Here is a 26,232-nt window from a genome sequence, read left to right as displayed (position 1 = left end):
TCTGATGCGATGTGAATCTGGGCTTTACCATTTACATACCTTCTGACTCTGAGTGTCAGTTTCTTCCTCTAAAACATGGGGATAATAATGGTACACATCTGTGGGTTGGCCAGGAGGGTTAGAGATGAATTATGAGACACTGGCATTCAATTATGCAGCATACACTGGCATCCAATAAAGGTAGCTATTATGCTTACCCTCCTAAGTTGTGTCTTAGCCAGTTTGTGCGTACCTTCATCAAAAATGAGGAACTTAAAAAAAAAAAAAAAAATGAGGAACTTGGCACAGTCCACTGGGTGAGCCCACTCCAAATACTTGCTGTTTCATCACCTTGGCCCTCTTGTCTACAGTTTAAATAGTGTTATTTCTTATTTTCCCACCCTTTGGCCATCTTGTGGTTTTCCTCTAAAGCTGTTTCAAGTTCCTGAAGTCCTTCTTAAATTATCCTCCAAGAGATATGGGGATATATGTGTATGTATACCTGATTCACTTTGTTATAAAGCAGAAACTAACACACCATTGTAAAGCAATTATACTCCAATAAAGATGTTAAAAAAAGTAAATAAAATTAAAAAAAAAATTGTCCTCCAAGACATGGTAAGGCCATGGTAAGGGCCTTCCACACTAACGAAGAACAACAGATAAGGAACCTTTACTTTACCTCTTTAAAGAAGAGCAAACCCATGCCCCCACTGAGGTTTAGGAAATGAATATATAGGATGCTCAGTTGAATTTGAATTTCAGATAAACAATGAGTAATTTTTTAGTATAAATATGTCCCATGAATGTATATTATATGACAATATGAGTTGTAAGCAAATGGAGAAAAATAAGGGAATAATCACCCTTTTCACTAACAGAACTTAGATTGAAAATATTTTGGCCAAACCTATTTATCTGTTGGAGTAGAACTGTATTTTTAAGGTTTTTGTAGCACATGCATGTTGCAAAACTGCATATTTTTGTTGTTGTTGTTGTTGCTGTTCTGATGCTGTGTGTCTAAAACATGATGTTTTCAAAGTGATTATCAGGGTAACCTGTTCCTAACAGGTGGTTTTAAATATCATGTGAAGGTACAACTATGTAAAAGGAAGATTTTTTTTTTTTTTTTTTTTTTTTTACTAAAAATCAAGGAAACGATTTGTGTGCTTGTAGAGAAAAGTTATAGTGTATATGGCAACCTGTCACTGACATAAATTTCTGAAACAGAAAAAGTATTTCTATATTAATATGTATACTTTATAATAAAAAGCTTATTAAAATTCATATATAGGTCACTATAGGAGAAAACAAGTTAAACATGGTACAAAAAAAATTTTCATGTGTTATAAATATTGTTTTAGCAGCTCCTCTAAACAATTACTCTTGATTATTATACAAATGTTGTTTCTTTGATAGATACCCCAATAGTGCTCTTATTCAGATTCTTATCTAATATTGTATCCCTTCTTCCAATAAACATTTTAAAGGTTGAAAATGACAGAATCATAGCACAAGAAAAAGCCAACGTGCATTTTCTAGTTGTCAAACATGATCGAAATAATTGTCCAACTCTGATATGGTAAGAGTAAAGATAAAAAGAACAGAATTCCATTATATTCTCAAGATTATCCCTCACACAGTCATAATCTGTTAGTAAATATCTTTGTCCTTTTAAGAATGGCTGAAAGTATTCAACTTCTGGGAAATAAGAATAAATGGACATTTGTTTTATCATTGTGCATATTGTAAGAAGTCCTGTTCAGAAAATACATTGAACTGTCAGTCTTGATTGATGGACAGGCTTTTGTCCCATTAATAAGCCGTAGGTCAGATAAGAATGTTTCACTGCCCTTGAAAATGTGAAGATTGAACTTTCAATGTTAAGAAAGTGCTAAGATTCTTGAAATCCTACAAAACTATTTTAAAATATTTTCAGCCTAATGGATAGATGTAATTTTATAATTCAGATCGTGTAGAAGTGCTACCAGATTTTGTTCAATTAATCCAGGAACCCTGAATAACATGAATCCACAAATCACATTTGAGAAACATTTTTCTAACTATATAAATTAAAATAAAAATGAAAAAAAGCCTAGCAACCTCTTCCAGTTGCATTCAAATACAGGGTTTGAATAGGATAAACCTGACTGAATGGTCAGAATGTGAACCACAAAAGGGAGACACAGAGAGGAAGCCGGTACATCACTCATTAATGAATCCGACATTTCCCTCCCTCAGTGCTTGAAAATGTCCTCGGCATAAGGCACGGTGAATTCCAAATGGGAAGAACTGTGCTCAGGATTGAGTTTATATAACTGATCACTCTCCCCTGGTGTTACCTAAAGCAGAAATCAAATGGCTGCAGAGGAATGCTGGTGGTTAGTGGACCCCATTCGTGTCATGGCCGCTGTCACGTAAAGAAAGAGAAATCAGCATCCAGGGAAAGAAAGAAAAAGAGGAGACACATGAGGATGCCAAAGGGCAGGCTGTGACCCTGAAATATGGAGTGGTCAAGCAAGGGGGGTGTTCTCCTCTAACACTATTTGCACCTAGCTCTTAGGGTGTGGCTGAATTTTATTTTGCTCACATCTGAGAACTTTTCATGGAAATCAAAGTTAACAAGTAGACTCTCTGGCAGTGAAGTGAACTAGGGACCCTTTTCAAGGTGAATTTTGTCAGTATATGACGTTTTCTTTTCAAGCAAAGTAGAAAAAAAAACTTTTAGAAATCATGAAAATAGTATGAATGGAAGAAATAACAAAACTGGCCATATTTTGCATAGATGTGGATTCCCAGGGTGAACATAGTGCAATTCTAACAGTGTTGAGAGAAAAATTAAAAGCACATAAATATCACTACGTTGAGATCAATATGTAATCAGCGAATAAAAGAACCAAATAAAACTTTCTACAAAAATCTTAAATACTTTAAAATGAATAGAGAACACCAAGCAAAGCTATCCTCGTAAAAACAGAACAGTACAGAAAAATAAGTACAGAATCCAATATCTAAAACACTGGATCCTTGAAATATTGATAAAGTAAAAGGTTAGGACAACTTAAAAACAACTGTGCTCAGGATTGCATTTATATAATGGACCAATTCAAGGAAAAATAATTCAGGGTGTGTGTGTGTGTGTGTGTGTGTGTGTGTGTGTGTGTGTGTGTGTGTGTGTGTGTGTGTGTGTGTTTGAGGGAGAGAGAGAAACAGAGAGAAAAGAGGGCAAGGCATTAAAAAACTTTTTAACCATATAGGTGCTGCCCATTGGTTGGCAGTCCCAGCCTCCTGCCACACTGCCCTCTAGTTGTGCACTCCAGATGGGTGCACATCTCTGGAGGAATACAGGGAAGGAGAGCTAACTACAGCAGACAGAGGCGGGGCCAAGTAGTATTCTAGAGTGAAGATATTACTTGCAGGATAAGCTGGAGTTGCTCAGGCACAGTGGAGACAGGGGACAGGCACTCTGGACTGAGAGACCATACATGCAGGCACCTTGGGGAGAATGTGCAGGGCTGCTCAGGAAGCTGTAACTGGCACAGAGGCTATGTGGGCTGGGCTGGGTGTGGATGAAGCCGGAAGGTTAGGCTGCGGCATATCACAGAAAGTCTTATGCGTCCTACTGAGGGGCCTGTACTCTTTCAGTAGTGGAGAGTCCCTGGGAGGTTTTAATCAGGACATGGAAACCAGAATACTTATAACTATATATTAGACAACTTTGGTGACAGCGTGGTGAGTGGACTGAAGGGGAAACGAGCTAGAGGCCAGAAGACATAACGGAAGGTCACTGAATCTTCCAGGCACTAGAGGATGAAAACTTACAATAGAGTGAAGACTCCCAGATCTGCATCTTCATCTCTTTAGCTCCAGAGAGTCCAGAAATCCATCTCTCAAGCATCAATTTTGTATGTTCAACAGCTATTCAAGACTAAATTTGACAAATATTTATTGAGGACCAAATATGTGCAAGGTGCTTGGGGGTACACCAGTAAACAAAACAAACATTCCTGCTGTTGTGGAACTTACTCTGTAGCAGGTGGCTCCAGACAACAAATACATAAAACAATTAAGTCAATCCTGTACTGTATTAGAAGTTGATGAGTAAATGTTGGAAAAAATGCAGGGCTCCATGTGAAAAGTATTTATTCTATTTGTTAACTGTCCTCAACAAATAAAGAAGTTTCAGAATGTGAAAAAAAAGAAGTTGATGAGTGTTACAGGCAAAAAAAGAAAAAAAAAGCAGCATTGGGGGATCAAGAGTGCCTGGAGGGGAGGTGGTGGAAGAGGTCTGTAGCTTTGAAAAACTGGGAAGGGGGAGGAGCTTCAAGATGGCAGAAGAGTAAGACATGGAGATCACCTTCCTCCCCACAAATACATCAGAAATACATCTACATGTGGAACAACTCCTACAGAACACCTACTGAATGCTGGCAAAAGACCTCAGACCTCCCCAAAGGCAAGAAACTCCCCACGTACCTGGGTAGAGCAAAAGAAAAAAGAAAAAACAGAGACAAAAGAATAGGGACGGGACCTGCCCCAGTGGGAGGGAGCTGTGAAGGAAGAAAGGTTTCCACACACTAGGAAGCCCCTTCGCGGGTGGAGACTGCGGGTGGCGGAGGGGGGAGCTTCAAAGCCACGGAGGAGGGCACAGCAATGGGGGTGCGGAGGGCAAAGCGGAGAGATTCCCGCACAGAGGATTGGTGCCAACCAGCACTCACCAGCCCGAGAGGCTTGTCTGCTCACCCGCCGGGGCGGGCAGGGGCTGGGAGCTGAGGCTCGGGCTTCGGAGGTCGGATCCCAGGGAGAGGACTGGGGTTGGCTGTGTGAACACAGCCTGAAGGGGACTAGTGCACCACGGCTAGCTGGGAGGGAGTCCGGGAAGAAGTCTGGAGCTGCCAAAGAGGCAAGAGACTTTTTCTTGCCTCTTTGTTTCCTAGTGCACAAGGAGAGGGGATTAAGAGTGCCGTGTAACCATCGACAGATGAATGGATAAAGAAGTTGTGGTACATATATACAATGGAATATTACTCAGCCATAAAAAGGAATGAAATTGAGTCATTTGTTGAGACGTGAATGGATCTAGAGACTGTCATACAGAGTGAAGTAAGTCAGAAAGAGAAAAACAAATACAAATATCGTATATTAACACATGTATGTGGAACCTAGAAAAATGGTACAGATGAACTGGTTTGCAGGGCAGAAGTTGAGACACAGATGTAGAGAACAAACATATGGACACCAAGGGGGGAAAACCGCGGTGGGGTGGGGATGGTGGTGTGCTGAATTGGGCGATTGGGATTGACATGTATACACTGATGTGTATAAAATTGATGACTGATTAAAAAAAAAAAAGAATTGAAAAAATAAAATAAAAATTTTTTTTAAAAAGTATTAAAAAAAAAAAAGAGTGCCGCTTAAAGGGGCTCCAGAGACAGGCGCGAGCCGCGGCGATCAGCACGGACCCCAGAGACGGTCATGAGACACTAAGGCTGCTGCCGCCGCCACCAAGAAGCCTGTGTGCAAGCACAGGTCATTATCCATACCTCCCCTCCCGGGAGCCTGTGCAGCCCGCCATTGCCAGGGTCCCGTGATCCAGGGACAACTTCCCCGGGAGAACACACGGCGCACCTCAGGCTGGTGCAATGTCACGCCTGCCTCTGCCACCGCAGGCTCGCCCCACATTCTGTACCCTCCCTCCCCCCCCGGCCTGAGTGAGCCAGAGCCCCCTAATCAGCTGCTCCTTTAACTCCGCCCCGTTTGAGGGAAGAACAGACACCCTCAGGCGACCTACATGCAGAGGCGGGTCCAAATCCAAAGCTGAACCCCAGGAGCTGTGCGAACAAAGAAGAGAAAGGGAAATCTCTCCCAGTAGCCTCAGGAGGAGTGGATTAAATCTCCACAATCAACTTGACGTACCCTGCATCTGTGGAATACCTGAATAGACAACGAATCATCCCAAATTGAGGAGGTGGACTTTGGGAGCAAGGATATATATATATTTTTTCCCTTTTTCTCTTTTTGTGAGTGTGTATGTGTATGCTTCTGTGTGTGATTTTGTCTGTATAGCTTTGCTTTTACCATTTGTCCTAGGGTTCTGTCTGTCCGTTTTTTTTTTTTGTTTTTTGGTTTTTTAGTATAGTTTTTAGCACTTGTTATCATTGGTGGATTTGTTTGTTGGTTTGGTTGCTCTCTTCTTTCTTTTTTTTTATTACCAAAAAATTTTCTTTTAATATTTTTTTATTTTTTATTTTAATAACTTTTAAATTTTATTTTATTTTATTTTATCTTCTACTTTGTTTCTTTCTTTTTTTTCTCCCTTTTATTCTGAGCCGTGTGGATGACACGCCCTTGGTGTTCCAGCCAGGCATCAGGGTTGTGCCTCTGAGGTGGGAGAGCCAAGTTCAGGACACTGGTCCACAAGAGACCTCCCAGCTCCACGTAATATCAAACAGCGAAAGCTCTCCCATAGATCTCCATCTCAATGCTAAGACCCAGCTCCACTCAACGACCAGCAAGCTACAGTGCTGGACACCCTATGCCAAACAACTAGCAAGACAGGAACACAACCCCATCCATTAGCAGAGAGGCGGCATAAAATCACAAGGCCACAGACACCACAGAAAACACCAGCAGATGTAGACCTGCCCACCAGAAAGACAAGATCCAACCTCATCCACCAGAACACAAGCACTAGTCCCCTCCACGAGGAGGCCAACACAACCCACTGAACCAAGCTTAGCCACTGTGGACAGACACCAAAAACAACAGGAACTACGAACCTGTAGCCTGCGAAAAGGAGACCCCAAACACAGTAAGTTAAGCAAAATGAGAAGACACAGAAACACACAGCAGATGAAGGAGCAAGGCAAAAACCCAACAGACCTAACAAATGAAGAGGAAATAGGCAGTCTACCTGTAAAAGAGTTCAGAATAATGAGAGTAAAGATGATCCAAAATCTTGGAAATAGAATGGAGAAACTACAAGAAACATTTAACAAGGACCTAAAAGAACTAAATAGCAAACAAACAGTGATGAACAACACAATAAATGAAATCAAAAATTCTCTAGAAGGGATCAATAGCAGAATAACTGAGGCAGAAAAACGGATAAGTGACCTGGAAGATAAAATAATGGAAATAACTACTGCAAAGCAGAATAAAGAAAAAAGAATGAAAAGAATTGAGGACAGTCTCAGAGACCTCTGGGACAACATTAAATGCACCAACATTCGAATTATAGGGGTCCCAGAAGAAGAAGAGAAAAAGAAAGGGACTGAGAAAATATTTGAAGAGATTATAGTTGAAAACTTCCCTAATATGGGAAAGGAAATAGTTAATCAAGTCCAGGAAGCACAGAGAGTCCCATACAGGATACATCCAAGGAGAAACACAACAAGACACATATTAATCAAACTATCAAAAATTAAATACAAAGAAAAAATATTAAAAGCAGCAAGGGAAAAACAACAAATAACACACAAGGGAATCCCCATAAGGTTAACAGCTGATCTTTCAGCAGAAACTCTGCAAGCCAGAAGGGAGTGGCAGGACATATTTAAAGTGATGAAGGAGAAAAATCTACAACCAAGATTACTCTACCCAGCAAGGATCTCATTCAGATTTGATGGAGAAATTAAAACCTTTACAGACAAGCAAAAGCTAAGAGAATACAGCACCACCAAACCAGCTCTACAACAAATGCTAAAGGAACTTCTCTAGGCAGGAAACACAAGAGAAGGAAATGACCTACAATAACAAACCCAAACCAATTAAGAAAATGGGAATAGGAACATACATATCGATAATTACCTTAAATGTAAATGGATTAAATGCTCCAACCAAAAGACATAGACTGGCTGAATGGATACAAAAACAAGACCCATATATATGCTGTCTACAAGAGACCCACTTCAGACCTAGGGACACATACAGACTGAAAGTGAGAGGATGGAAAAAGATATTCCATGCAAATGCAAATCAAAAGAAATCTGGAGTAGCAATTCTCATATCAGACAAAATAGACTGTAAAACAAAGACTATTACAAGAGACAAAGAAGGACACTATATAATGATCAAGGGATCGATCCAAGAAGAAGATATAACAATTGTAAATATTTATGCAGCCAACATAGGAGCACCACAATACACAAGGCAAATACTAACAGCCATAAAAGGGGAAATCGACAGTAACACAATCATAGTAGGGGACTTTAACACCCCACTTTCACCAATGGACAGATCATCCAAAATGAAAATAAACAAGGAAATACAAGCTTTAAATGATACATTAAACAAGATGGACTTAATTCATATTTATAGCACATTCCATCCAAAAACAACAGAATACACATTCTTCTCAAGTGCTCATGGAACATTCTCCAGGATAGATCATACCTTGGGTCACAAATCAAGCCTTGGTAAATTTAAGAAAATTGAAATTGTATCAAGTATCTTTTCCGACCACAATGCTATGAGACTAGATATCAATTAGAGGAAAACGTCTGTAAAAAATACAAACACATGGAGGCTAAACAATACACTACTTAATAACCAAGAGATCACTGAAGAAATCAAAGAGGAAATAAAAAAATACCTAGAAACAAATGACAATGAAAACACGACGACCCAAAACCTATGGGACGCAGCAAAAGCAGTTCTAAGAGGGAAGTTTATAACAATACAATCCTATCTCAAGTAACAAGAAACATCTCAAATAAACAACCTAACCTTACACCTAAAAAATTAGAGAAAGAAGAACAAAAAGCCCCAAAGTTAGCAGAAGGAGAGAAATCATAAAGATCAGATCAGAAAAAAATGAAAAAGAAATGAAGGAAACAATAGCAAAGATCAATAAAACTAAAAGCTTGTTCTTTGAGAAGATAAGCAAAATTGATAAACCATTAGCCAGACTCATGAAGAAGAAAAGGGAGAAGACTCAAATCAATAGAATTAGAAATGAAAAAGGAGAAGTAACAATGGACACTGAAGAAATACAAAGGATCATGAGAGATTACTACAAGCAACTATATGCCAATAAAATGGACAACCTGGAAAAAATGGACAAATTCTTAGAAAAGCACAACCTTCCGAGACTGAACCAGGAATAAATAGAAAATATAAACAGATCAATCACAAGCACTGAAATTGAGACTGTGATTAAAAATCTTCCAACAAACAAAAGCCCAGGACCAGATGGCTTCACAGGTGAATTCTATCAAACATTTAGAGAACAGCTAACACCTATCCTTCTCAAACTCTTCCAAAATATAGCAGAGGGAGGAACACTCCCAAACTCATTCTATGAGGCCATCATCACCTTGATACCAAAACCAGACAAAGATGTTACAAACAAAGAAAATTACAGACCAATATCACTGATGAATATAGATGCAAAAATCCTCAACAAAATACTAGCAAACAGAATCCAACAGCACATTAAAAGGATCATACACCATGATCAAGTGGGGTTTATCCCAGGAATGCAAGGATTCTTCAATACACGCAAATCAATGAATGTGATACACCATATTAACAAATTGAAGGAGAAAAACCATATGATCATCTCAGTAGATGCAGAAAAAGCTTTCGACAAAATTCAACACCCATTTATGATAAAAACCCTCCCGAAAGTAGGCATAGAGGGAACTTTCCTCAACATAATAAAGGCCATATATGACAAACCCACAGCCAACATTGTCCTCAATGGTGAAAAACTGAAACCATTTCCACTAAGATCAGGAACAGGACAAGGTTGCCCACTCTCACCACTATTATTCACCATAATTTTGGAAGTTTTAGCCACAGCAATCAGAGAAGAAAAAGAAATAAAAGGAATCCAAATCGGAAAAGAAGTAAAGCTGTCACTGTTTGCAGATGACATGATACTACACATAGAGAATCCTAAAGATGCTACCAGAAAACTACTAGAGTTAGCCAATGAATTTGGTAAAGTAGCAGGATACAAAATTAATTCACAGAAATCTTTTGCATTCCTATACACTAGTGATGAAAAATCTGAAAGTGAAATTAAGAAAACACTCCCATTTACCACTGCAACAAAAAGAATAAAATATCTAGGAATAAACCTACTTAAGGAGACAAGAGACTGGTATGCAGAAAATTATAAGACACTGATGAAAGAAATTAAAGATGATACAAATAGATGGAGAGATATACCATGTTCTTGGATTGGAACAATCAACACTGTTAAAATGACTATACTACCCAAAGCAATCTATAGATTCAATGCAATTCCTATCAAACTACCACTGGGGCTTTCCTGGCAGCGCTGTGGTTGAGAGTCTGCCTGCCAATGCAGGGGACACGGGTTCGAGCCCTGGTCTGGGAAGATCCCATGTGCCGCAGAGCAACTAGGCCCATGAGCCACAACTACTGAGCCTGCGCGCCTGGAGCTTGTGCCTTGCAACAGAAGAGGTCGCGACAGTGAGAGGCCTGCACACCGCGATGAAGAGTGGCCCCCACTCACCGCAACTAGAGAAAGCCCTCGCACAGAAACGAAGACCCAACACAGCCAAAAACAAACAAATAAGTAAATAAATAAAAATTTAAAAAAACAAAACCAAAAACTACCACTGGCATTTTTCACAGAACTAGAACGAAAAATTTCACAATTTGTATGGAAACACAAAAGACCCCGAATAGCCAAAGCAATCTTGAGAAAGAAAAACAGAACTGGAGGAATCAGGCTCCCTGACTTCAGACTATACTACAAAGCTACAGTAATTAAGACAGTATGGTGTTGGCACAAAAACAGAAATATAGATCAATGGAATAGGATAGAAAGCCCAGAGGTAAACCCACGCACATATGGTCACCTTATCTTTGATAAAGGAGGCAAGAATATACAGTGGAGAAAAGACAGTCTCTTCAATAAGTGGTGCTGGGAAAACTGGCCAGCTACATGTAAAAGAATGAAATTAGAACACTCCCAAACACCATACACAAAAATAAACTCAAAACGGATTAGAGACCTAAATGTAAGGCCAGACACTATCAAACTCTTAGAGGAAAACATAGGCAGAACACTCTATGACATAAATCACAGCAAGATCCTTTTTCACCCACCTCCTAGAGAAATGGAAATAAAAACAAAAATAAACAAATGGGACCCAATGAAAGTTAAAAGCTTTTGCACAGCAAAGGAAACCATAAACAAGACCAAAAGACAACCTTCAGAATGGGAGAAAATATTTGCAAATGAAGCAACTGACAAAGGATTAATCTCCAAAATGTACAAGTAGCTCATGCAGCTCAATATGAAAACAACAAACAACCCAATCCAAAAATGGGCAGAAGACGTAAATAGACATTTCTCCAAAGATATACAGATTGGCAACAAACACAGGAAATAATGATCAACATCATTAATCATTAGAGAAATGCAAATCAAAACTACAATGAGATATCATCTCACACCGGTCAGAATGGCCATCATCAAAAAATCTACAAACAATAAATGCTGGAGAGGGTGTGGAGAAAAGGGAACCCTGCACTGTTGTTGGGAATGTAAATTGATACAGCCACTATGGATAACAGTTTGGAGGTTCCTTAAAAAACTAAAAATAGAACTACCATACAACCCAGCAATCCCACTACTGGGCATATACCCTGAGAAAACCATAATTCAAAAAGAGTCATGTACCAAAATGTTCATTGCAGCACTATTTACAATAGCCAGGACATGGAAGCAACCTAAGTGTCCATCAACAGATGAATGGACAAAGAAGATGTGGCACATATATACAATGGAATATTACTCAGCCATAAAAAGAAACGAAATTCAGTTATTTGTAGTGAGGTGGATGGACCTAGAGTCTGTCATACAGAGTGAAGTAGGTCAGAAAGAGAAAAACAAATACCGTATGCTAACACGTATATATGGAATCTAAAAAAAAAAAAAAAAAAAAGGTCATAAAGAACCTAGGGGCAAGACAGGAATAAAGACACAGACCTACTAGGAATAAAGACACAGACCTACTAGAGAATGGACTTGAGGATACGGGGAGGGGGAAGGGTAAGTTGGGACAAAGTGAGAGAGTGGCATGGACATATATATACTACCAAATGTAAAATAGATAGCTAGTGGGAAGCAGTCGTTTAGCACAGGGAGAACAGCTCGGTGCTTTGTGACCACCTAGAGGGGTGGGATAGGGAGGGAGACGCAAGAGGGAAGAGATATGTGGACATATGTATATGTATAACTGATTCACTTTGTTATAAAGCAGAAACTAACACACCATTGTAAAGCAATTATACTCCAATAAAGATGTTAAGAAAAAAAAAAAAAGAAAAACTGGGAAGGTGCCTTTTAAGTAAAGAGTTGGTGGAAGAGAGGACTTAGCCATCTAAATACAGCTATGCCTGGTGTGTCTGAAGCACAGCAAAGGGGCCAGTAAGCTTGGACCTCGGTGACTAGAAGATGAGATCAGAGAAGACAAAGAATGGGATCAGGCAGGGCCTTGTAGGCCACTGTGAGACCTGGGCCTTTATTGGAGTGAAATATGACGCCACTGCAGAGTGTTGAGCAAGGGAGTGATTATGTTTGAATGGAATCACCTTGAGTGGGTGTGGGAGAAGGTTGCTGGTGGCAGGGGGGTGGGATAGGGCTAAAATGGAGAAGTGAGGCTGGTTGGGAGTTGGGAGGCTGCTGTTAATAGTGCAGGTAAGTGATGGCAGTGGCCTAGGCCAAGAGGAAGGAATAAGTGATGAGAGGTGGCTGAATTCTGGTTATATTTTGAATGCAGCTAAAAGGATTTGCAGATGGATTTGGAGATGAGGTGTGTGAGGAAAAAAATGAGTCAAGAATATGCCAAGGATTTTGGCTTTTGTAACAGGGAGAATGGTTCTGCCAGTTACAAAGGAGCTGGAGGGTGGAGCAAGTTTGGCAGGGATGTGTGAAGATCAGTAGTTTTGTTCATGTTTGACATAGTTTTTAGACATCTAAATGGAGATGTTTAGTTTGCAGTTGGATATTTGAGTCCTGGAGTTGGGGAGAAAGGTCTGGACTAGAGACTTAAATAAGGAAGTTGTCTGCATATCAGTGGTATGAAAGCCATGAGATTGGATGAAACCACCAAGGAAAGGAGTGTAGGGAATGAAGAGAGGAGAACCGTGTGCTAGGGCTCACTGACGCCAACAGGCTGGGGAGAGCAGGGTGACCAAGAAGGAGCAGTTGGGTATACCTTCTGGCACCTCCGTCTACTCCCATGAAACTTGTTCTCCCATTCCATATCCTATCTTGGTGCCTAAAATTTCCCACATTTCCAAGACATCATGGTTGACTCCCACCTGCAGGTGTTTTAAATATGTCCACCTGCATCCATCCCCAGGGCAGTATCACTTCTTACCTGGATTATTACAACAGCTTCCTACCTGGTCTTCCCTCTCCATTCTTGTCCCTGATCATCCATTCCCCAACGTAACAGAGATATCTTTTTAAAAAGACAATCTGATTATGTTATTTTTATGTTTAAAAACAGTTCAACTCCTTAGCACAGTTTAAAAGCCATGCATGATTTGGCTTCTGCCTAATTCTCCAGCCTTGCCACTTGCCATCTCCTCCCTAGAAATCTAGGCTCCAGCCACCCTGTCCTTCTTTGAGTTGTTGAAGCAAGCCATGTGTTCTTCCACTCTGGGTTTCAGCACATAGATCCCTCTTTATGGAACACCTCTGGCCTCACCTTCACCTGGTTAACCTTACTCTCCCTTTCAGTCTCATCTTAGGGAACATTTCTTCTAGGAAGCCTTCTCCAATGCTTCTCTTGCCCTCTAGGAAGGGATTAGGAACTCTCCCATGTGCTCATACATCAAACCTGCCTCCCCCTTATCTGGACTTTATAATGTTGTGTTGTAATTTACTTATTCATACCTCCCACTAGACTATAAGCTCCATCTTTAGCCCCTGGCATACTGCCATTACATGGCACTTGGTAAGAATTTGTTGAAGAATAGATAATGGAATGAATACATGAAAGAATGATCCTGAATAAAAACTCTGGCAGTATGGATATAACAGAAAGAAAGGACTAGATTAGAAATTTATGTGACAATGATGCAACATCAATACTGATCATTGAGGAGACTGAGAAATCAAAGATGGCTAAAAAATGTCTACCTTGGGTGTAATAAACAAAGGTAAGGAAAATAGGCAGAGAAGAGTTTTGGGGCAAAAATAATACTTCAGTTAATAACTGAGTGTCTGTTGGTCATTCAAGTGGCAGTGTCTTTAAGGTGACTAACAACATGGGCACAGTGGTTTAGAGAGAAGAGGGAGTTAGAGATAGCAATTGGTGAACCACTGATCCATCGGTGTATTTGAAGTCATGGAGGTAAATGAGATCACCCATAGGCATGTTCAGTAAGAGAAAGGAGGGATTCAGATGGAACCCTAAAGACCAGAATCTAAACTTTCTATCTAAAGGCTGAAGGAAAGGTTTGAGTGGTATTTCAGAAGCTTGAGAAATTTCAAGAAAGGAAAAGCAAGATGTATAGTGTCAAATCTCATAGAGGGGTCAAGTGGGATAACAGAAGTGTCTGTCAGATTTGGCAATGAGGTTTCCAGTGATTAGAGTGAGGATATCTTCTTGGGAGTGGGGAAGAGACTGCTTGAGTTGAATAAGTTAAAGAATGAATGATAGTAGAAAAAATGAGATAGTGATTTTCAAGAATTCTTTATTTAAAGGATAAGGCAGAAATAGGAGTGAATACTTAAGGCAACTGTATATTAAGGATCTTCTCAGGGTGTGTGCTTCTTTCTAGAAGCAGCGAGTTGAGTAAGGGCTGAATGAAAAAAGGCAATGGAGATTTTAAAGATGAGAAGGGTTGGTAGGGAAGGTGGGATAGATGGAGCAAGGTGCTGGAAGATGTGGGGAAGAATGGGATCAAGACCATAGGTTGAAAAGACCATTTCATCATTTGATAGAGAAGCAAGGAAGTAATAACGGGGGGGGGGGGCGGTGACACAGAAAACTATTCAGGCTTCTGTTTGCTCTCTAAACTATGAGGGAAGATACTACACTGAGAAGAAGGGGAGCCAATGAGATTCAAGAGCTTGAGGGAATAGTGGAAGTTTGTAATAATTGTGGTGGGAAAGGGTAAAAATGAGACTAGAGACAAGTAAACAGATTTGCTGGTAAGAGAAGCAGGTGCTATGAATTGGCCAAAATGGGCAATGACCAAAACAAGAATAAAAGTTCTCTTGAGAAATAATACTTATCCTAATGCACAATGCTCATTTTCATTGAGTAACTAAACAGTCAGCATGGCAGATTTGGGAATTAAATGGTCCCATAATCATAACCTCTGTAGTGAATTCTTTGTAATGTTTATTAATTCATCAGATCTATGAACGTTTATTAAGAAGAAATGCCAGCATTTGATTATTTTTATTTCAAAACCATTATTATTGAAATCTGTAAGGAATAACTTCAGGGAAAAGAAAAACATTGAAACAGATACTCTGTTCTCTTTTCAATAAGACCAACAGTCTAAAGATGTTAAAGAAATGAATCAGATATAATAATTATCTAAGTCTGAAAATTAAAACCCATTTAGGAATTGTGAGGGAGCCTTGACCCTAAATACAAGTCTTGTTATTCATTTAGAATCTTTAATAACATTTGGAAAGCAATTAATCAAGTTATGACATAGATTCAAGAGCTGTCACCTTTCATTATCATTAATGAAACTGTCTAGGGTTTTATCTGCACTTTTCTGGTGATTTAAAGAACAACTTTTTGGTAAGCTATTTGAAGACTATAAGAATGTTTAAAGTCATTGGACCTTGACGTACAAATTTCAATGAACAATCCAAATGTGTGTTAGTGAGACTGAAATAAAATTTAGAAGTATCTTAATTTTGACATGACAGAAAGTGAATTTTAAAAAGTCCAAAATGCATATTCATTTCTGTTAGGAGAAAGCTTTCTTCTGTCAACACCTTTGCTTTGATTGCTTCTCTATATAATTCAATAGAACTTAAAATATTTACTGTACACTTTTACTCTCAGTTAAAAAAAAAAAACAGCTAGGGTAATATTTTAGGTCCAAAGTTTCACACAGGCCCTAAATGATTCTATTTGTCTGCTGTCCTTATCTTAACTAGAGAGTGGTCAGGCCGCGAGCTCACTTTGGACAGTGTGCCCTTCAGCAGGAGCTGGAGGGATTCTGCCTGAATGTGAGGCCAGAATCAGATGACAGCTGCTCACCTGAGACTCTCAGAGTAGCAAAAAGACAGGAAGTGAGGGCAGGCCCTGATATAAGCTTTCCTTAACTCTTTAGACTACTGTATAAGTTTAGAACATGAGAAGTACAATTCTTACACACACTAAAGCATTAACTCTGTACAATCGAGACCCAAAGAAATGGTCTCAAGATAATATCCGCAAGAAAAGCTAATATACATACACTGCAGATGATATCCCAATGGAAAATAATTATTGATATAGTTTTAAGGGCCATAACTTTTGATCCCAACAGTAACAAATGCATTATAATGCCCTGATATGCTAGAAAATTTTAGTCGTGAAAATGGTATAAAACATTTGTAAGCTGGGTTTTTCTTTTAATACTCTGATTCCTTCTGAGAACACAGAATTTCATTTACAGTGTTTTTGAGTAGCTAAAAGAGTGCATAGGACATGCCTCTGACACTCAGAATAGAAGTCCCTCTTTTTCTGCTACATATTCCTGCTATTCTTACTGGTAGCTAAGGGTAGGATAGACTAAGAGGGCTGATTTAGAAATGGGTAGATGATAGCCTAGTTTCTCCCAGAATCAAACCACCTGTGACAGAGTTGGAGGAAGCTTCGACTTTGCTTATCATGTGCCTACCATTTTCCTGTGAGCTTCCCTTGATTCCCTACTCAGTTTTGACCAGCCTTTTTCCTATTTGGAAGGTGGCAGCCTGATTTCTAATGGGACACTCTCTTCATGACTTGCAATGCACCCAAATCCATGACCCTTAAGCGTATCCACCCACCTCTCCATTCCTTTAACCTTGCTGACCCATTACCCTGGTAAAACCTGCAGGTCTTCTCCTTCATTAACTATTTCCTATACTTGTAGCATGAGAGTTATCACAAAAATGTCTTAAATTGAATTACATTTTTCCAAATGTACAAATACAGAGGCATTTGACTGCTCATTTATCAAGCTGTGAGACCTTTTAATTAGAGTTTAAAAAATCCTCTAAATGTAAATGTGTACAAACACATGGATATATAATTATTACTGATGGTTTGGTCAACCATTGAAATTGAAATTAAGCATGTGAAAACTACATAAATAAGTTACTCCTTATACAGTGCTATGTACAATTAAATTTCAAAACAAGTTTTAATGATAATATATGTATTCAGCAAACTTTCAGATTCACCTAAGAAAACCTCCATTTCAAGACCATAATAGCACAATTTTCCTCTTTGTTCCCACCAACATATAAAAAATTGACGAATTCTGGCACCTCAATGTCATAAAGAAACAACACACTTTCGATCAGGAAAGGTTTTCTGGGGCCAAAATGTTATGAGTTGTTAGAAATTCACAACATGATATCAAGAAAAATGTCAATGACCATACTTCAGTACTATGCCTTCTAAATACTACTTTCTTTCTTTTAGAGAGAAGGAGTTGCTGTCTCCATAGCCTTCAGTACTCTAATCATGTGGATTTCAATTGCACTTAAAGCTACATATTTATTTCAAGTCTATATGGGAAGTCTAGTTACTAGAAAATACACACTCACAAACAGGAAATCTAACTACAGTAAGAAGGTGTTTTTTTCCCCCACACAATAGAGTTCAAAGATGTGTCATCTATGTAATTTGGAGCAAAACCCAACACCACTATTACTGTTGAGTACCCCTCTCTCCCCTCCTATATTATGGCAACTTATGATTATAGCATTATGTTTTCCAAGACTGTTTGAACTTGCTGCTCTTGCTTATAGATACAAATGACCTGCCCTTTTCTGTGCAAAGCTTTCAATCAGTAAGCATGTCAAGGTGGGAGGAAGGATGGCAGGAACAGTAAAAGGGAAAAAAAATCAATTTTCAGAAAGCATATGGTAACAACTGAATATTTAATCAAATTAGCCTAGAAATTCCTTCCTATTTTCAGCATTCTTTGCAAGGCTGTTGCATCATGGTACAGAATGAATTTCAATAAATGTCATATATTTAGTTAGATGGCTTATTTTTAAAATTTGTTGAACCAGGTCACTGACTCAGAATAGATCTCATTCCAAGACATGACAGATGGATATTGATACTGAATAAAAAGATTGACATTAGCTGGAAGGTTCTGGGCAGAAGAAGAAGTCATTCATTTAACATTTAACAAAATATTTACTGAGTACCTACTGTGTGCCAGGATAAAATGATAAACATTTGGACTTTATATTGTAATAGAAAGAGGAGTTGTTCCAAAATAATTTCCTTGGGGTTAGTAAGGATTACAATGGAATACCAATAGTGAGCAAGGTCCTTAAAAGTACTTACATTTTTCACATTGCATCAGAAAAATGCATTAGTACTCATTCAAACATCCATTTTGTTATGGTTGCAGGATTTTAGACCTAACTCAGATTTTTGAAGATGCTGTTTACTGACGCTTAACAAAAACCAACTTCCTATTTTTCTGGAACAAAAGGGGCCTTACATGGTTTCAAAGATTTCTTAGACATCAAAGAGCTTAGAAAGACATACAGTTTATGGGTAATGATTTAGGATTTAGTAAATCAAAAACACATGGATTAAATTTCCTTTAAAAGACCCCTAGGTTTAAATTTTAAGAGGTAAAATGTTGGTCTAAACACACAATAGTCCCAAAAAAGCCAAAATTTATTTTTAAAGATAGTTTGAGTTGTCTTATGGACCTAAAACTTGGCTGGGTTTTACTTTCCCACATGATTAGGCCTCAAAGGAGACAACCTGCCTTCTGATAAACAAATTTACTCCACCTCTCTCATTTGTGAAGACTACATTATTTCAAAGGTCTCTAGCTCTGAATGCTCTTCTTGATATTTTCAATAAAATATTAAAAACCAGAAACATCCCATGGTCTTATCGAACAACTGGAGTACATTTTAATTCCTCCAAGTCAATTTTTTTTTTTTTTTACATACAACTTTAAAATTGGACCTGAGAGTCTAGGTGCTAGGTACAGATTTCCAGCTATCAGAGAACAAGAGATCATTTGAAAACAGGAAAAGGCCACTGATCTTAATATGTGCACTGTTTCATGACATATTATTATATTTGCATTTAAAATAGTAGGAAGAAATACAGTACATGATCTTCCGTTCTAACACAATGGCTTTCCGGAAGGCCGCTAGCCTGGGTATTTCACCGAGTTTTTAGGATTAAAGGAAACAAGTTAGTTCACAACCTGTGAGCTTTCATTCCTTTGGAAAAATAGACTGCAACACTGATCTAATGGCTTTTAAAGGGTACTCAAAACCAACACAGTGCACGTTTTGAATTTCAGTGGTGGAGGAATAACAACTGGTGAAGTCCAGGCAGGTCTTAAAAATCAAAACAAAACAGAGAAAGCACCAGTATTCTAAACAGAGAGTTTATTCTGAATGAGAACCTGGAAATGAAATAGGAAATCTACATATAAAGTTATGATGAATTTAGATTTCAGGAAATTATTGCTGCAGTTTAAGAATGAAATGACTACATTACTCTTATAGTTTAGAAATATACATAGTTTGACAGAAAGCATGAGGGTTGATGAGTTTAGGAAAATAAGTATGTGCCGATAGATGATGAATTAGAAAATATCTTTTTTTCTTAGTTGCTAAGCTAATTTTCCAATGAGGAAAAAAGGCTGAGAACTCTAAAAGATAAAATACTCTTCAGAAGCAGTCCTGGGGCTCTTTGGCTATGCATGCTGCTGAATTAAACAGCACCTGCAGGTGAAACAGGGGACCACTTGGCAGGTATAGTTGTGGCCAAGATTGTAAATCTGGCCTGCAAACATTTTGTCTCTCTAGCTTAAACAATTTTAAAGATGCTGAGTCAACATGTTAAAATTGAGAGATTTCTAGCTTTTGAAAAGCTGAAAGACACCACCACATGGGCCCATGCCACTCATTGAGCCTCACGGCAACTCTGATGATGCCAAGCAGTGGCTGCTCCCTCTTAGGTAGGACTTTTTCTGAGCAGGTTTTTGGTCCCAGTTTTTGGTTGGTTTTACTCATTTAGGTTACCTGTTTGCAAATCTTCACACAGGATACAGAAAAGGCACAGGGGGAAGAAAGAAAAGAAGAAGAAAATCCAACACAATGGTTTAACACTGGAAAGGGAAAAGGAAGGAGAGAGAGAGAAGGCAAGAAAGAAGTACACAGCAGACAGAAGCTGTAAACCATCAGCAATTGTCTTTGCTGTCTCCAGATTTATACTACGAAAGGGATCTGTGACAAAGCTATGGGTATTAAGTCTCATCAAATTCCACTGGGTCAGGGTCACTGTGTAGAAAATAAGAAGGAAAATTGTCTGAATGGAGCAATATCCCTGATCAAGGATGGGGTGTGGGGATGGGACCAGGTAAATGCAAGAAAATACCACGGTTCTTTTCTTTCATTGCCCTCAAACCAAGGGATGTGGGCCTCTCCTTCATCTTCACCTTTGAGACTGTAATGAAGTATGGCAGGCACTGTCCAGGTACTTCCCATAAAAGACCAGGGACTCCACGTACAGTTGTGCAGGCTGTGCATTGCACAATTCCAGAGATAAAAAAATGAGAATGACACTCCCAAGGAATGTGAAGGAGAAGCTCTGCCTTATTCTTTCACCTCCGTCAGGTTCTAGCTCAAAGGGCACCTTTGAATTAAGGCCTTCTCTGACCCCACTACTGAATTTTTCAGTCACCAGCCCATTCCCTCTTAGCCTTGACAGTCACTACTCCTCTTTCCACTTTAGGCTTCCTTATAGCTCTCATTACCACTTCACATACATCTTATTTATGTGTTTTATTTACTGTTTGCCTTCCTCATTATAGAACAGAGCATCATGAAGCCAGAGACTTTTGTCTGTTTTATTCTCTGCTGCATTGCCAGAGTCTAGAATCATGCCTGGTAGGTGCATAACAAATTATCCTGAACGGCTAAATCCTCAGTCACATTCTTAGAGTACAGGAACCTGGCTTTCACTAGAACCTGTGATTCTCTGACCATTTTTCATAATTGCTTGGGCCAAATTTCCTAATAATCCTTTGTTATATTAGAAGAAATACTTTTCAAATCCTATGGACCATTATATAATCTATATGGCTCATAGATTCTTATATAATTTCTATTTGCCCTATAGCTACATAATTTATCATAGAAATTTAAAACAACAGGAGTAACCTGTATAAACATACCTGCACAAATTTATACAATCACAGGAGAAACATGTATATTTGGGAATGCAATTAGCCAGTTCACTTTTTTTTTTTAAATTTCACTGTGCTCACACCTCCTGTTACAAATGCCACACGTGTGATTTTTCTCTCAATTATATTTTACAGCTTATAAAAACACATTCTTCATTTTGTCCCTTGAAAAGCAAAGTAGTCAGATTTTACTGGATGTTTTTATTGAAACAAGTCCCAAGGGGAATATACTAAACTGTTAAACACAGCTGAAGAGATATCTGAGAATGGGCTTTCTGATAGAAGGGTAGATTACAAAATTACTCACAGCTCTTAATATGATAATAGGAGAATGCCCCACACATATGAATGGAGCTTTTTCTTGGTATGCTTTACTACAAAAAGAGAAAGAGAGAAAAAGAGAACTGGAGAAACAGAAGGTGAGAAAAACTTCCAAGACTAGAAATGTTACAGTCATCATTTATCACTAACCTAAGGATCCCAATGTATGCCTCAGTGCAAAATGCTTCAAAGAGTTAACCTTCCTTGATGGCTGGGCAGAGGCTGTGGTGCTGTTGAGACAGCATGGGGGCTAGGCTCATGCACAGGTTCCCTGTCTATAACATGGGGAGGTTAAGATAGTGAAATCAGCCTTGCCTATTCTGTAAGGTTGTTGTAGTATCAGAAAGATGATATACTCAGAAGCAGCTTCAAAATTTTAAGAGTTAAGTTCCAATCTTTTGATTTAAAAAAAATTTCTATTATTTAACAGCAAGTGGGATGGTTTCCAAGGTTGTCACTCTCTTGTAATGTCCGCTTAACAATTACGGACCTTGATTCCATTTTGCACGAGATTTATTTATCTGAATATCTAATTCTTCAAGGGCAGATATTTCACTTCTTCCTTTCTAAAAATGTTCCTCTAGTACCAGACACATATGATGTTTAACCTACAGTTCTTAGCTATTTTTGCTGAAGCAAATGTGGGCCTGGCAGCAACTCCGTTAATAACTGGGAATCAAAGTGATCCTGAATTGACATTAGTCAGTATATCTATCATTTATTACTAAGAGGTGACTATTTATTTTGCACTGAGCAAAGCCCATGAAGAAACTCTGCCCTGAGGGCTCAGAGTCAAAGACACCAGTTTCAACATACACCAGTGAGGTAAACTCCCTGGCACTTGAGTTTCTGCATATTTTCTCCCCTTAAGGTAGCACAATTAGGAAATTCAGTGTCCCATGAACAATCATAGCAGCTCAAGAAAAATATTGGGGATGATGGGAAAGGAAAGCATAGATGATTCTGGTGAGCCTAATGGCAGTGAAGAAAACATGAAATTAGAGGGAAGAAATGGGGGCACAGAAAGCTTGGAAGCAGCTCTGACCAAACCAAGGGGAAGAGATGAGGAGGAAGGGGGCAGAGAGATGGGAGGTGCTCTGAATTTGTAGGGAACTGTGTACTCATCATGGGTGTGTCACCACAGGCACTAGTGCAGCCACTTAGAGAAAGGTGTGTGTCCTAAGAGAATGTTAGCTCTTTTGAGTTATTCACTTTGTTTTGAGATGACCACATTTGAGAAAAAGTTTATTTGAGGCTATCATATAGATGTGCAAAAGGAAAATCAGACTAATGCTATTTTGGACTATTTTTTTTCTTCTTTAACCAACAGCTAAGGAAATTGATTTTTGAAATGTATTTCTTAGTCTAATTCTCCTTGGAACAAATTTTAAAGAATTTCAAGATTATAGTGGGTCATAGTCTTAAAAAGGATTTATAAGATAAGGGTTTTTCTGCTGCTTAGAAAAGTGTCATTTTTCTTTTATTGTAGGTTTAAAAGTCATGAAAATATTAGTTACGAACTTTCATACTAACTGGCTATGGTTAATCTTATACATATTTATTATTCAGATAAACCTCAACCACTAATTCTGAAGTCATGGAAAGTACATCTAATGTAAACCTCTACTGTGATGTATTAAGAATAAAGCAATATTTGAAAAACCAGTAGTCAGCAGATCATCTTCTAAATGCCATAAATTCCACTATGTTAAAATCAAAATATATTTAGGTTAATAACTATAGGTTTATGCGCTGTTAAGTTTGAAACCTGAACAGAATTTTTAAAACACCAGTAAATTTTATAGGCAATCAGCCACATTTTTGGTACTACAAAAATTTCTTATGAGTGATGTAAATTTTACTTGTATTATTCAGCAATTCAAAAAGAATGAACACTGAATACACCACAGACTTGCAGTCTAAAATTGGAACCAGAGCACCTCACTTTCTGTTCCATTATGGAAGTTTACATGTTAAAACAAAGCCCAATAAGCTTGGAGCTAGGAAGAAAAACTATGTACCTGTAAATAATCCAAGCACCACTTACACTTTACATAAAAGCACAATTTATGTCCCAGAGGCACAGAGAAATACGATGTACATCATTTTCAGATCATCTTCATGCAGAAAAAATTCATTAGTCAGCTATAATAGTTTAGCTGTAAAGGAAAATGTTTTTCTGAATCCATTTGCATGGCAATGTGCATGTGTCTGCCTGATGGAAATGACAAAATAAACCTCCACCCAACTCTACAAAATGTGAACAGTGCTCTTAAAATTCAGGAGAGGGTCCAGATAGTCTATATTCTCCCCAACGTCAGTTTTTACAATCCTCTCATATTCACCGACCGTCTTAACTTGGCAATTAAAGTATCCTGATTATTTGCCTAAGAGAGTTGACAATATTTCGTTCTGCCCCAGGGCTCCTTTGAACATAAAACTGTGATAAGGTAAAACACACTGGGCAGAACTATTCATGCATGAGCCACAGGAACTCTCTCCAACTGCCAAATTAGTAAATGGCTCTTTTAAAACATAAAAGGTATGAAATGGGAACCCGTACTTTGGAGTAAATTCTGCATTGTAGATAGTCTGTGAAAATCCTTTCGTTCGTGCTTTATTGGGTCAGTAACAGTCATAGCCTGATTGCCCGACCTCTGGTTATAATCTGTTTCACCTAATAAGACAGATATCCTCCACAGAGCCCCAGCAGAGAGATAAGGTAAGATTGAAAACGATAGGTCACAACAAGCGCTGTGTATTTGCCAGAAATTAAGAATTCAGACCCTCACAGAAACACCTGCCCCTTGCAAGGGGCCTCACGTAATACAGATATAAAGCAAGGATGGGAACAAGGAAACTGCTGGCTCGAACCTTGCTGGCCACATCACCCTCCGTCAGGGTGACCGGATCACTTTTGTAAAGGCTGACTCAGATCACAGCCTTGAAACTTGCTGGGCCATAACAGTCATACACCATCGCCCACCCCAGCGCCCCTCTCCTGAGTCACACAGGTGGCTGTCAGAAGCAACCCCCTAAAACGAAAAGCCCCATCCTAGTTTCGACCTCGCCCCTGGGGCCACAGCTCTGCAGTTTCTGAAGCCCCTAAACTCTCGCCCACCTCCCGGGTCTTGCCCTCTGGAACAGCAGTCAGGTCTCTTAGGGGAACAAAGAGCAGAAGGGCAGGGGCGAAAGATAGGGTGCAGGATACGAAAGGGGCTGTAGTTTTTACCTTGCGGCGCCCAGGAGCCGGCGGAGGAGACGTCAACCGCGCAGGGATCAACCGCGTAGGGACCACCCGCGCGCTCCGCGCCTCCCTGCCTCCTCGCAGCAAGTCAGCTGTCGCCCCGCATCTGGCTCGCGCCCTCCGCTGGGCTTCGCATCTGGTCACAAAGCGCTCTGGGCTCCGCGGGCGGCGAGAGCCTCCGGGTCACCTGTGGCCGGGCCCAGCCGAACGCCCCGTCCTCGCGCCGGCCGCGCTCCCTCCGCCCCTTCCCACCCGCGTTCCCTCCGCCCCTTCCCACCCGCGCGCTGCCCGGGCCGTGACTCAGCCGGGCATCGGCGCGCGCGGCCCGCGGCGGCCCGGGCGCGTCCAGGCGGGAGGAACGGCCAGGAGACCCGACTAGTGCTCTCGTCCGCCCGACCCTGCACGTGTCCGTCTGTCTCGTGCGCTGTCCGTCCACCTCGTCCACGGGTCCAAGGACCGCTGAGGTGGGGACTGGCAACAACACCCTGAGGGGGAAATCGGCCCCCGCCCTTCCTGCCGCCCGCGCGCCGCGCCGGGCCCCGCGGGGGTCGCGTTTCCTCCGCCCCTCCCCCCGCCCACAAGGTGAAACTTTCTAGGTGGAGTAGAAGTTTTCTCGCCCTGGCCGCACGCACTCTCCTCCCCACCAGCTCGGGCAGTTTGAACTTAGCACAGCGGGAGATAAGCGGGACTGAGTCTCCCCCTCCTGGTGCCCGTGCAGCCAGCGGCCCTGGCGCACCGAGAGCACTAGGCGCGCACACGGCGCCCCTCCCCCACCCCCCGCGCGCTGCCGGCGCGAAAAGCGCGAGGCTGTGCTGTGAGGACCGTCTCCCGCGCCTCGTCTCTGTTAGCCGCCGGGCGCTGACGCGGGGACGCGGAGATTTGGGCACCACACAAACAAGGAATTCATTGTCAGGGACGGAGGTAGGAGTGGATGGACGAATTGTCCCAATGATTTCGTTATGCAGCGATTATCCCCGACTGTAATAACTCAGATTTCTGGAAGGAGAAACAACACAGTTTAACCCTGAGGAAACTTGCTGCTTTAACTGTTCCCCCCCCCGCCCCCGCCACCCCCCACCCCGTTCATAGCAGGAAACAGGCTGATTAAATAACAAACAGCAGTGAGGAAGCACAACTGCACAAAAGTTTAATTCTTGAATGTTGAAATCTTATGATATTAAAAAAGGTTGGGGGTTTGGTGGATTAATTTGTGTTAGGGTAGCTTTTAATATCTCACGTGTCTGAGTATAAAAATTGGCATTAACCTTCAAGAGGAAATAAAAGAC

The 26,232-nt window shown here is 40.1% G+C and overlaps 1 protein-coding gene across 1 annotated transcript in view; it reads right to left on the bottom strand.

Moving 5' to 3' along the window:
• The window catches only part of MET (MET proto-oncogene, receptor tyrosine kinase), a 125,675-nt gene extending 100,471 nt beyond the window's left edge, over nucleotides 1–25,204 (bottom strand). Inside the window, exon 1 of the mRNA XM_068549346.1 lies at nucleotides 24,932–25,204. The gene's annotated coding sequence lies outside the window, so the exon portion shown is untranslated. The remainder of the gene's footprint in view (nucleotides 1–24,931) is intronic.
• Nucleotides 25,205–26,232: the final 1,028 nt, after the last annotated feature.

Source organism: Eschrichtius robustus, chromosome 8 (genome assembly GCF_028021215.1).
Source record: "Eschrichtius robustus isolate mEscRob2 chromosome 8, mEscRob2.pri, whole genome shotgun sequence".
Classification (NCBI taxonomy): domain Eukaryota; kingdom Metazoa; phylum Chordata; class Mammalia; order Artiodactyla; family Eschrichtiidae; genus Eschrichtius; species Eschrichtius robustus.
Note: the sequence above shows the minus strand (reverse complement) of the source record. Positions and strands in the feature narration are given on the sequence as shown.